Genomic DNA, 14,497 nt, shown 5'->3' with positions numbered 1-14,497 from the left:
ACTGCTCTGCTATCAATATGTTTTATTTTGTTGTTGTGTACTGATCTAGGATGAATAACGATGGATGGATGGCTTTTATTTAACTTTGGATATGCTCTTGTCTCAAAAGAATCGTGAAGGTCATTGCCCAGTTGTTTTACAACTCTGTCCAGCATTGTCCACTGGTCGGGTTGATACTGGATGTAACTGGTTGTTATTCTGACTCATGAGTCACCGCTGTCACACAGACCAATATGGGTCACTATGAGAAAGTTCAGGTAAAAAAATAAACTTTCCTGATGAATCCCAGAAATGTCTGTGACATGATACCGTTATAAATACCGGTACAACAATTTGTTCACATGATGTTATCTTCATCATGCGGGAGGGGGGGGTAGAAAAGTGTCGATAATATAATGTCAGTAATATCATAGGTTACATCATAATGATAAAAAAAAATCATAAAACGTCAACATATCTGGAGTAGAAGGCAGGTTACGTGACGATAAAACAGAAGACAGCAGCGCCACCATGACGCTTCATGTGTGTAGTTACACAGTAAGGTCACATGGTGGCAGCAGTATACTATACATTGTATACCTTTTAATTACGCCATACTTTCTAAGTGTATTTAAGCTGTGATGAGACAACCATAACTACAAGTATGTGCTTATACTGTATAGCATGCTCAAATGTGTTGTCATGTCAATCTCATGTGGGCCTAGAAGATGTGCTTTGTCTGTTCCCTGCTTGACACTCCCTCAGAGGGATGGATCCCGGCAGGAGGCTTGGCCCCTCCTCCCTTTCCCAGCCTGCAGAATGGTGGGAACTTGGTAAGGGACAGCCCATAATTGTGCACTACACGAGCCACTTGCATGAATTACAGTAGGCAGTGCGGCTCACATGCCTGTAATAACTCTGCATAACCAGTAGGTAATGTGCGTACGATCGTTTCCACGGTCAAATTGATTCACGTTGAAATTGTATAAATCACTATGTTGACGTGGTTTTCTACGTACGACACGGGTAGGATCAAATTTGATCCAAGGTAGGCTACTTTCTATAAATGAGGCACCTGGAGTTCATTTTGCAATATTTATAGCAACTTTAATACAATACGTTTTTGAAGGATTGTAAAAGCAATGTGGAGGATTCTATGAAGCAGCACAAGTGTGTTCTGCGCGTTCAGACCATGGGGAAAGACATGGCAGAGTAGTTGAGCTCCGAGGTGATGAGCTCTCTGTAACGAGAATAGATGTCCTCCAGCTTTTGGTCCTCATGCTGTGTGTCGTAGTTGTTGTTGTTGTAGATCCTCACCTGGAACACACGTACACCGTTTATAAACCACCCTGAACTGGTCACATTATTGCACGTATGAATTTTATGAACCACACTGGACTGTTCAACTTCACATTGTTACAAATGCGTTTTATAAACCACACTGAGGTCAGTTTCACAAGTAGTACAAAACCATAATAAGAGAGTAACAATTGCAGGTCAATCTTCTGTGCGTAAACCAACGAAATGGATTAAATTAACAACTCTGGTCTAGGAGAGAAGTGGCTCTGGATTGTCAAAAGAGATAAAGTACTACTTTAGGAAGCTGACTCCTGGGCTGGTTACATTAATACACATGCAGTGTATAAACCATGGCAGACGTTGCTCAATAAAACATATTCCAAACACATCAAATGTCCTCAGTTGTTTTAACCCACAGTGACATTCTGCAATGATTCAGATCACGTTTGAGTTTGCCTGTTTTTACATTAAAGGGGCAATCAGGGATTGGTACAACAAATGTTAGACTTTTAGATTAATTATATATAGCTATTGATTAAGAATATAACTTATAACAGCTTATGATGGCATTCCTGGCTGGGTGTTCAGGGCGGACGCTAGACCACTGACCCTGGTCTCGCCAGACTCATCAAAAATAAGCCTGGATTTTCCTTTAGCGACGTTGGTGGAATACCCCCCAGGCCAAGCTGCGGTCTGACCCACCTTGATGGTTCTGAGTATGGTCTTCTTGTCCAGGCGTTTCTGCAGCAGCTGGTCCAGGAAGCTGATGTCTAGGAAAGCCCAGACCTTGAGGTAGGTGAGCTTGGAGCACATCAGAACCAGCGCCAGCAGCTCCTCGTCCACCGACTCATGGCTGTTGTTCAGGTCCAGGGTCAGCTTCTGAAGGGAGGGAAAACAACCACATCAAGGACACCACTACATTAAATAGATTTCTAGGACCCCTAGGAGCCTGAACAGGAAAGGGACATCAGGGGAGGCTAGTGGAGGTAGAAATCGGGCTCATTGTAATGCAGGGAAGAAAATGAGTAATGGTATCAAACACCAGTCCTCATTCCATTCCATGAATTACAATGAATGGTATACAACCCATGTTCCTCATTACAATGAGCTCACATATTCAATAACACCCCTATAGCATTATCAACACTCCACTGCTGACTGCTACTGTGTATATTGACAGAGCAGAGCATACCATATAGTACAAGAAACATCCTCATTCAAATAAACATTCCATGGTGGGTGTAGTGGCGGCCATCTTGTGGTCATCATTTGGAAGTTTTATCTCACAGCCTTATTAACAACCAACTAAACTCAACTGACATCGGAATGTTCAGTAAAATTACGCTTGCTATTAGTCCCGCCTCTGAATTAACTTCTCTCTGTGTTCTACACCTGCAGCAATAATGGTTACCCTAGCAACTATATATAACAATGCCTTGTCGGTTTGAGGGACCATGTCCATTCTAAGAATAATAATAATGCTTATAATTGATTACATTTATAAAGCGCTTTTAAAAAAAATAAAATAAACAACAACAACAAAAGCAAAACAAATACATAAAACCATGTCATAAAAGCAGCAATCAAAGTCTAACAAAGTCTAGCAGTATTATCATTATGAGTATTCTACTCATTCTATTTCTATGGAGCCCTTCCCAATCCCCTTACCTGTAGACAGTTGCTGTACCAGGGCACCAAGCTGCTCAGAGCTGGCTTAGCGCTCCAGTTCTGTTGACTGAAGTAGCCACTGGTGAGACTCAGTGACCTCAGAGGGATCTCTCTGAGCAGGATCCCACCCAGAGGGCCCAGGTTCAGGATCCGTTCCACAGAGATCTGGACCTGCATGTCTGGGCAGCGCCGGGCCAGGTGAGACCAGGAGTCGCCCCAGATCACCTGGAAGTGCGGCTCGTTGATGTGGCAGCGCAAGGTGAAGGAGCGGAGGGAGCCGCCGCCGCAGAGGCTACGACACGGCCAGGCCGGCGAGGAGCTCGTTGGACAGACAGATGTAGCTGAGGGTGAGGGTGGAGAGGCCCAGGAACCTGGTCAAAATCAAATCAAGGTGCGTTTTAAAGTATGTGTGTGTTTGCAGGCACATATGCACAGTTGCACACACACAAGCCAAAAAAGAGTAGCTTATAAACAAGAGTATGTAGGAGCCACTCAAACAAACACACACACACACACACACACACACACACACACTGAAAAATATAGATATAAAACTTGACTGGTGGATAGTCCAAATCACTGTGGGTAGTCCAGTTAGAACTATGATGTCCCTTTATGCGTAGATACAATAACCAGGCCAGGTTACTATCAAAGGTTTAATGAATGCGTGAACTTGTGGTTCTGCAAAGACAACAGAATACAACTGTAAGAACATTACACAGACTCCACTGAACATACATATATACACATATACTTATGCCACATGCTATCTACCCTATAACACATATACATATATACAGCACATCAAACATACACCTAGCATACGTACAGCATATGGGCAGTAGTGCGCACGCGCCAGTCATAACATCATGCAATTGTTATGACACGGGGGCGAGGGGGCTCAAGGACACGACAACAGAGGCAGGATACTGTGAAGCCCCGTAGGGTATTTATTTACAGTGTAGGGGAGGGGGAAAAAAGGGGATGATGAGTCCGGGGGTTTCAGCCTGGCGGGCTGGGGGTAGTGGCTGGCGTGGGCTGTAGAGGAACAGAGAAAGCGGGTAAGTCTCAATGGTAGGCTAGGACAAAGGTATGTGCACAATAAAAAGGCACAAGGGAATTTGTATACGGGAGAATACAAATTGCAAAAATAGTATTACGAGCAAAGTACACAACTGGAATCAGATAATACTTGCCAGGCCATTCTTAGGGAAGAACTGACGATGAGTGAGTAGAAATCCAGGGTAGATGTAGACAGAGGGTTGATTGGGAGTGGAGACAGGTGTGCAGGTTTGGCTGAAGATCTAATTAGGGGGACAAGCCTCAGCTGCGGCGGAGAGCACGCTGTGCTCGAGCTGTGGGGGCGGGGGAGGGCGTGTGTGAAGGCCCAGCCGTAACAGGACCCCCCCCCCGAGGGGGAGCCTCCTGGCGACCGGCCCGGAGCATCCGGGTGGGCCCGATAGAAGTCCCTGAGGAGGGCTGGGGACATGATCTGGGACCGGGGAATCCAGCTCCGTTCCTCTGGGCCATATCCTTCCCAGTCCACCAGGTACTGGAAACCCCGGCCACAGCGACGAACCCTAAGGAGTTTCCTTACCGCCCACTGGGGGTGGCCATCCACCAACTGAGGAGGGGGCGGTGCAGGGGCTGGTGGCATCAGGTCGCTGGCGACATGGGGCTTAACCCGGGAGACGTGGAACACCGGGTGGATCCGACGGAGGGAGTGAGGGAGGACCAGTCGGATGGCAGCGGGGTTAATGACCCGGTCGATGGCGTAGGGGCCGATGTATCTCGACGCCAACTTCCGGGAGGGGACATTGAGGGGGAGATCCGCCGTGGAGAGCCAGACCCTCTGGCCCACCTGGTACACAGGAGCTGGAGTGCGACGACGGTTGGCGCTTCGGGTGGTTCGGGCGGTGGCCCGAAGCAAGGCCGAGCGTACGGAGGTCCAGACCCGACGACAGCGAAGGAGGTGTGCCTGGACCGATGGTACCGACGCTTCGCCCTCCTGGGTAGAAAGCAGGGGTGGCTGGTACCCCAAGGAGCACTCGAAGGGGGACCGGCCGGTGGCTTCATTTACCATGGCGTTTAGAGAGTACTCCACCCAGGGTAGGTCCTTGCTCCAGGAGGATGGATGGAGGGAGGACATGCACCGGAGTGCCGACTCCAGGCTCTGGTTGGCTCTCTCCGCCTGCCCATTGGTCTGGGGATGGTAGCCGGAGGAGAGGCTGGTCGTGGCCCCAATCCCAGAACAGAAGGCCTGCCACACCTTGGACGTGAACTGGGGACCACGGTCGGAAACCACATCCTGAGGAAGCCCGTAAAGGCGGAAGACGTGGGTGGTGAGTAGCTCCGCCGTCTCCGCCGAGGTCGGTAGCTTTGCCAGAGCTACCAACCGCACGGACTTGGAGAAGCGGTCCACAATGGTAAGGATGACTGTGTTGCCTAGAGACGGGGGAAGGCCGGTCACGAAGTCCATGGCGAGGTGGGACCACGGTCGACCGGGCACGGGTAGAGGCCGCAGCAGTGTAGCCAGTGTAGGCCGCTATACGATGTATAGCGTGGCGTCAACCTCTCTCCTCATCTCCTCAGGGGTCTGGGAGTGCGAGGAGTCTTCCTCTCCTGAAGACGTCACTGGGGAGGGCTCAGGTGAGGATCCAGAGGGCAGTCTGGCTCTGTCAGAACGGAGTTTGACCTGGAAGACGCCGACCAAAGGCCTGTGGTCTGAGGTCTTAATCGCTGTACAACTCTTGTACTAGGTGGCCATGCACTGAGTCCTGAATAATCATATATAGCCTTATAATAGGACTTCCAGGATCAGGCACAGAGGAGGAGTGGGGTGAGGAGGGCTCTTGTGCTTTCAAGACCTCTTCACCCCCACAGCTCACTGGCAATCTGGCAGAGTACATCCACGCTACGCTAGGAATCTCATTACCAAGCGAAATGGCTGCACTTAGTACAGATTCAAGAGTGCTCACCACCACTACTAAGACAAATCAGTACAAAAAAATGAAGGAGAATTATATATTTTTTAAATTAAATGTTAAGATACAAGTACCGAACAGCAAGGTAAAAATAAACATGCTTGAAAGCTCCTAAACACTCTGATCAACTTAAAAAGACATACAAAACGTACATTTTGTTGTACAACTCTTGTACTAGGTGGCCATGCACTGAGTCCTGAATAATCATATATAGCCTTATATAGGACTTCCAGGATCAGGCACAGAGGAGGAGTGGGGTGAGGAGGGCTCTTGTGCTTTCAAGACCTCTTCACCCCCACAGCTCACTGTGTCTGTGTCCACCATACATGCCTGTCTCCACTACATTCTTCTGGGATTCAACAAGGAACGCTGAAATCAGCTTCGGACAGTGAAGGTTTTCCTCAGGCTCCCATGTGTTATCCGTATCTGTAAATCCTTTCCATTTGAGAAAGAATTCAACCTTCCCTGCCCTATTCAGGCCCCCAAAGTTTGTGTTTGTATTATCTGCAGAGAATGCCACCACTTTGTTCTGAAGAGTGTATTTCTCTATGACAACAAAGATCTCACTATCTCACTCCATGTTTTTCCCAGGAAATCAATAGGACACATGCTGTATTTCTCGACTACATCAATATGCTATTATATGTGTCCACATCCGTGCCAGTATTGGGAAACAAGCTTTGATATTTAAGGCTATCTGATATTTTCATTCGTAGGCTAGTGGCCACAATATTATTCAGTGTGTAGCTGGAAAACAAAGTGTCCTGTCCTCCATAAGTATGGGAAAGAGGAACATGTTATCTTCTTTTAGCTCTACACTCCAACAGTTACTATGGAGTCAAAGTAGAGATTCTCAGCCTTAATTCAATGTTGTTGCTTTCAGATTGGTTCCACCATTTAGAAAGACCATTTAAAAAAAAAAAAAAAAACATGCTCCTGTAGTTGTTGGTTTGAGGGATATGAAGAAGGACTAGGAGCACATGGTTAATGTGTAAACAAGAGCTGTGTTTATTGCACACTCTGCATTCACTTCCTCATTCACACTTCCTGGTCGCCTTAAATACACCTCATCACCCTGCTAAGGCACCTGGGTAATGTAGTGAATTCGCCCTGATCACTCAGTGGGTGTCTAGTCACCACACAGGTCCCCCCCAGAATTCACAAACACTGACTTCCCATAACGTGCCGGAGCTCGGAGGACTCGTCCAAAGCGATTACGGGACTCCGGAACTTGGGCTGGACGGAAATCTCTTGGCTGCTGACAGCCTGGCCCGGAACCACTGGGAGGTTTTTTTGTTGTGCTTGTAGGAGGGCGGCCACGACGTGGTGGACGGGCCACCTCCACAGCCCGTTCTCCATCTAGATGAGCTGTCTTCAGGCGGTCCACTGAGATATGCTCCATACTTCCCCCTATGTCAATGATAAAGGTCTTGTCGCCTGTCTCCACAACTCTGTAGGGGCCATCGTAAGGCGGCTGTAGAGGGTTCCTATGTGCGTCGTGGCGGATGAACACATATCTTGCTGATTGGAGATCCAGAGGGACATGGATACGTGGCAGGCTGTGATTTGAAGTAGGGGTCGGCATAAAGGCACTTGCCTTGTCCCATAGATTACGAAGTTGTTCTGGTGCAGACCAGGGAACGTTAACAGAGGGGAAAAAATCACCCGGTACTCTAAGGGCCTGGCCATAAACAAGCTCTGCCGAAGAAGAGAGGAGGTCCTCCTTAGGTACAGTACGAAGTCCCAGCATCACCCAGGGTAGCCTGTCGATCCAGCTATTGCCCTGGAGGTCCACTTTCAGGGCTGCTTTCATGGAACGGTGAAATCGCTCACACAGGCCATTGGCCTGGGGATGATATGCTGCAGTCCGATGGAGTGAAATACCCAACTGTTGGGTGATAGAGGTCCACAATTGTGAGGTGAATTGTGGTCCCCGGTCTGAGGAGAGGTCAGAGGGAACCCCGAACCGGGCGATCCAAGTACCAATGAATCCGCGGGCCACCTCAGCTGTCGTTGTTCCCGACAGTGGAACCACCTCTGGCCACCGTGTCGTTCTGTCCACCATTGTCAAGAGATGGGTGAACCCTCCAGAAGGAGGAAGAGGTCCAACTAAATCCACGTTGATGTGGTCAAAGCGCCTTTCTGGGACTGTGAACTGCTCCAATGGTGCCTTCACATGTCGATGGACTTTTGTGAGCTGGCATGCGATGCATGTTTTGACCCAGTCGCGAATGTCCTTCTTCATGCCATGCCAGACAAATTTTTCTGTCACCAGACGCTGTGATGGCTTCCGGCCTGGGTGTGACAAGCCATGTATGACATCGAAAACCTTCCGTCTCCACATCTTGGGTGCCAGAGGACGGGGCTGGCCAGTAGAGACATCGCATAGCAGTGTCGTACCCTTATCGTCAAAAGGGACATCCACCAACCGAAGCCCTGTAGTCGCCGTCCGAAAGGCCTGAATGTCAGGGTCTGCATCTTGGTCCACAGCCATGCGGGCATAATCGATGCCGAGGTGGACGGTGCTTGTGAAGGTGCGAGAAAGGCAGTCAGCCACGACGTTCTGCTTTCCTGCTACATGTTGTATGTCTGTAGTAAATTCAGAAACGTAGGAGAGATGACGCTGTTGCCTGGCTGACCATGGCTCCGACAGTTTAGACATGACAAAAGTTAAAGGCTTGTGGTCTACAAAAGCAGTGAATGGTCGAGCCTCTAGGAGGAAACGGAAATGTCTGACTGCCAGGTAAAGGGCTAGTAGCTCACGGTCGAACGTGCTGTATTTCTGCTCACTAGCCCGGAGCTGCCGGCTAAAAAAAGCGAGAGGCTGCCAAACCCCGTCAATCTGCTGCTCTAAAACAGCACCAACTGCGCGGTCTGAGGCATCAGATGTCAAGGCAATGGGGGCATCTGGCACTGGATGTGCTAGCATGGTTGCATTTGCAAGAGCTTCCTTGGTGGCAGAGAATGATCCTGACATTTCACTGGACCAGTCAACAATGTGCTTGGGAGGCTTGCCCTTGAGGGCCCCATACAGGGGTCGCATGAGGCAGGCTGCTTGTGGAATAAAGCGATGATAAAAATTCACCATACCCAGGAACTCCTGTAGGGCCTTCACTGTTGTGGGGCGTGGGAACTGCAGCACCGCCTTCACCTTTAAGGGCAGTGGGGTTGCACCGGCAGAAGTGATGTGATGGCCGAGAAAATCAATGGAGGGCACCCCAAACTGGCATTTTGCTGGATTGACAATCAAGCCGTGCTGCTGCAATTGAGCAAAAAGGAGGCGGAGGTGTGACATGTGTTCTGCCTTGGATGTACTGGCCACCAGGATATCATCAAGGTAAACAAAAAGAAAAGGCAGATCACGCAACACTGAGTCCATCAACCGCTGAAAGGTTTGGGCGGCATTCTTCAGGCCGAAAGGCATTCGTAAATATTCAAAGAGGCCAAACGGTGTGATGACTGCCGTTTTGGTGATGTCTTGAGGATGGACTGGCACTTGGTGATATCCTCGAATGAGATCCACCTTTGAAAAAATAACTGCTCCTGCCAGGTGGGCTGAGAAATCCTGAATGTAGGGAACTGGATACCGGTCAGGCGTAGTGGCATCATTAAGCCGCCGGTAATCACCACACGGGCGCCAGCCTCCATTGGCCTTGGGAACCAGGTGCAAAGGCGAGGCCCAGGGACTGTCAGACCTACGAATGATGCCCAGTCTCTCCATGGAGCTGAACTCCTCCTTTGCTATCGCCAACTTTTGTGGGTCCAGCCGGCGGGCTCGAGCATGCACAGGCGGACCACTGGTAGGTATGAAGTGTGTCACATTGTGTTTTATGGAGCCAGCCAAAAACGTTGGCGTTGTGATGTCTGAAAACTCCAGCAGGAGTTGGGCGACATCATCAGCCGGTGAAAGGAGAGCGGCCAGTCTTGTCGATGTAGCGGTGGTGTGCTCACAAGCCAGTGAGCAGAAGGTCTCAGCGTTGACAAGCTGACGGTTACCCACATCCACCAGCAGCCCATTAGCACAAAGAAAATCAGCACCCAGGAGCGGGGTGGACACCTTCGCCAACACAAAGTCCCAAGAGAAACGTTGTCCAGCAAAGCACAGTGTTAAGGGGCGTGTGCCAAACGTGGGGATGGGGGTGCCATTAGCTGCTTCAAGGTTGGGGCCCAGTTTGGCTGCTCGGATATCCAAGGCTGACGCCGGCAGAATGCTGACCTGAGCTCCAGTGTCACAAAGAAATCTGCGGCCCGATATAGAGTCAGTAATGAACAGCAATCCGCTGGAAGGGCCGACACTCAGGGCTGCTAACGAGTGGCGGCCAACGCGTTTCCCGACCAGCTACAAGGTGGCAGGCACTTCTTTGCTTTGTTGCCGAACTTGCCGTGATAGAAGCAGAGACTTGACTTCTCACGGCGGGCCACAGCGCTGGCGGAGACAGAGTGTGTGTGCGGTTGATGCATGCATTCCTCCCAGGCAGTGCTGGTGTTGGTAAGGGGCGTGACTGAAACAGTCTTTCTCCCAGCTGAAAAAAAAACATCATTTTCTTTAGCCAATTCACGAAGGTTTGCCTTTACAGAACTGGCTAAAGGCAAACGAATCTGGTCTGGGAGTTGCTGCAAAAAAAGCTCTTTAAAAAGGAAACATGGTTGATGATTGCCAAGCAGAGCCAGCATATGGTCCATTAACTCAGAGGGCTTTGAGTCTCCAAGCCCAGGGAGAGATAGGAGCTGCCGGGCTCTTTCTGGTTCTGACAATCCAAAAATTCCTTTCAGGTGCCCTTTAAGAGTGGTATATTTGTCCCTGGCTGGTGGGTTTTCTATCAGGTTTATCACCCGTGCGGCAGTTGAACCCTTCAGAGATGCCACCACATAGTAATACTTTGTGTCTTCTGCAGTTATATCCCTGATGGCAAACTGAGCTTCAGCTTGCACAAACCAAGCACTAACATTTTGCTCCCAAAACTCAGGCAATTTGAGAGCAACTGCATTAGCCATGTTCAAAAAAGTTTCAGAAAAACGTCCAAAAAACTCACTTGTCGGGGTCACCAATGTAGTTGTTGGTTTGAGGGATATGAAGAAGGACTAGGAGCACATGGTTAATGTGTAAACAAGAGCTGTGTTTATTGCACACTCTGCATTCACTTCCTCATTCACACTTCCTGGTCGCCTTAAATACACCTCATCACCCTGCTAAGGCACCTGGGTAATGTAGTGAATTCGCCCTGATCACTCAGTGGGTGTCTAGTCACCACACTCCCCCTTTTTCAGGGCTTCAAAAGTACTGAAAAAAGTCTAAATAAAGCTCTCATGTTCAGTATTTTGGTCGTCAGTGATCCTTGTTGTTGGCCAGTTGACGACTGTGGTTACACGTCTTCATCTTGAATATCGTCAAGGCAACCCAGTTGGTCAGCCCTTCAACATGTGTTAGAGTGTTTTTCTAGGGGGTGGGGGGCGTGTGTGTGTGTGTGTGTGGGGGGGGCAAATTAGAACCCATTCTCCAAGTCCCGGACCAAATGGAGCAATTATCTGGCCTAGCGGGTAGATCATTCCCTCCCATTCATCTCTCACTGTCAGGGTACCCCCCCTCCCCCCTGCCGACAATGACCCCCTCCACCATACACTCACGTTCACACTCACGCTCGCACACACACACACACACACCTACACACACACGCAGACACACACACGCACACACACACACAACACACCTACACACACACACCCTCTAACACTCCCCCAACGGTCTCCTATAGCAACGGCCAACACGGTGGGATCACCTGGTTGATAAGTTCTTCCGTGGCTGTCACATACCGATGAGAAAGTCCAGAACAACGGCCGCTCCGTCTCAAAATGCCGCCGCCATTACCGAAACGGCAAAGGAAAAGGACAACTGACAAATGTTAATTTAAAATCATTTGGGCAGCAGAGTACAATTGAGGATATCATATTTGATGGAGAAATTGATAAGAATTTGATAGGTAAAATTTATAGAACTCTACAGAAGACCTATGTAGCTGAAAAACTGTTAGAAAGTAGGATTGAGATGTGGAATCGAGAACTAGGAAGAACAGATATAGGTTTAAAATGGAAAGAGTGTTGGAATACTACAAATGACATGACAGTTAATGAAAATCTACGTTTAATCCAATATAAAATAATGTATAGAGTCTACCACACGCGAGATAAAATCCATAAGTATTATAGTAATGTATCAGATAACTGTTTAAAGTGTGGAAAAAAAGACTCACTAATACACGCATTCTGGGAGTGTCCCAGAGTACAGAAAACCTGGGTTGACATAGAACATTGGCTCTCAGGGGTACATAAGGAAAGATTCAAATTTGATCCTTCAATCTGTCTTTTCCAGGATGTAGCCACAGTAAGATACCCTAGGGTGGATAATTATGTACTCATCAATTATATTTAAAAAGCTAATACTTGGAAGTTGGAAATCAAGTAAACCTCCAACACTACAACAATGGAAAAACGAAATTCTTTATTATACCAATATAGAGAAGAATTTAGCCATAGACAATAATAAGAAAGATCAGTTTGAAAAGATATGGGGAGAGATAGTGAAGGCCTTAGCTAAGACGTAAAGATAGTGCAAGAAACATAGTACTAAGAGATTAATTTGATTATGCATTAGAATTATTAGTATAGGGGGTAAACTGGGATAAACTTTAGACGGTTTAAAAAAAAAAAGTGGGGCTTTGGGATGTTAGGATGTGTTGTGATGTTTGTCAAGGTGTGATGTCCCTGATTTGGAAAGAAGATATATCTCAATCTCACATGAACCATGACTTAGACATTTTAAGTTAGTGATATAACTGTGTGAGATGGTGCCTCTTAGCCTCCTCCATCACGGCCAGGCGCTTCGTCATGGTGTCCATGTATGGCGGGACCGAATAGCCCTTGTCTCTCTATTGGAGCATTCAGTAGGGCCGTCCGGTCCGCCCCGGTCATGGTGGTGAGAGACAGCCACATCTGCACCACCGCGTTTGGCCACCAGGCGACCCCCGCAGACCGCGACGCCCTGGGCCAGGTACATCAGGCGACCCCCGCAGACCGCGACGCCCTGGGCCAGGTACATCAGGAGAGAGAGACGCCTCTCCTGTCTGGCCCTCAGACATCCTACACACACTCTCTAAGATAAAACACTTTAAGATAAAACACTTTAAAACACTTTAAAACTTTAAAACACTTTAAAACACTTTGTGTCTGCTGGTTCAGGCTGGGTCTGTCATCCATCCGCCAGGAATACAAATAAATACAAATCACATACAAAATATGGTACAAAAATATACTACAACAGCTGAGTAGAAACAAAACTTCTTGGTAAAGCACCAAAAATGTCTCCTGGTCGAGACCAACATGGAGGTGTTGTAGGAAATCTGACACAGCATAAGTAGAATGATCTTCCTACAATTCTGTTGTATACCAGTTCCAGATACGTACGCTGACTGCACTCCATCATATACTGTTTGCGAAGAGTTTGATGTTTTGTAAGTCATAGACTGATTACCAAGTCAGGGTGAGAGACAGCCACATCTGCCGCTCGCTGCTGCACCACCGCGTTTGCCAGCTATACAATACAAGTGTCTTTGACAGCAAAGCTCCCTACAAACATGTCATTCTTCGTAAGTAACATTTATTTATATAGCACACATTTACAACCACAAACAGCCGCCCAAAGTGCTGAACAGATAAAAAGAGAAAACACTGGTAAAACAAGCAGTGGTAAAACAACAGTTAAAATAGATAAAATACACTAAAAAACGTTAAAATTATTAACCATTTGTTAAAATCTGCTGATTATTATGCTACCTAGTTCTCCAAGGCCTATGATGCCCATGTGCTCCCTTTTTGCCGCCTCAGAGCGGGGCAGGTTACCGACTGAAAAGTACATTCCGTTAGTGGAATGGTACTTCCTCCTGTACAGCCCAAATCCATCAAAATATAAATGGATGTAGAGTGGCAGAACTGGTACCCCTTTAACGAAACAATTTTATGGCAACCATTACTTCATGCATGTTCTTGTTCAGCTTACTCACAGCAACCTATCATATTTGATAAGCCATGAAACTATGACTTAACAGTGCCAATGAAAAGCAGTAGTGCAATATCATGGTAAGCTTTTTAGCCTACCTGTGGGTAGTTCTCTTTCTGGCTGCCCTTCACTACAATGAGCAGGGAGAGTTGCTACATCTTTGATGTATCTGCTGCTTGGCTCTTCAAATGCAGTGGCAGAGTGGTTGCTGTATATGTAGTAGCCAGTGAACTGTGGAATCTGAGGTATTTTCTGAACCACAGTATCCACTTTGATGGACTTAAATGCATCAGATATAAATAGTTGTTCTCTAACAGGTGTTAGACTGTGGAACTGTTGATGATTCCTCATCTCAAGGCCACGGAAAAGTATTCTGCACCTGAGCACTAGATCCTGGATGGAGCTGTCAAATGCTATGGACTCCACTCTTGCAAGACGCGATCTGCGGTCGATGTTGATTTTGATTATGTCACGGGCAGTTACCTTGAAATATGAAAAATGAATCAAGTTACACAAA

This window comes from Nansenia antarctica, assembly GCF_963989245.1.
Source record: "Nansenia antarctica genome assembly, chromosome: 2".
In the NCBI taxonomy this organism is placed as follows: Eukaryota; Metazoa; Chordata; class Actinopteri; order Argentiniformes; family Microstomatidae; genus Nansenia; species Nansenia antarctica.
The sequence above is the reverse complement of the archived record's forward strand: the minus strand, read 5'-3'. Positions refer to the sequence as shown.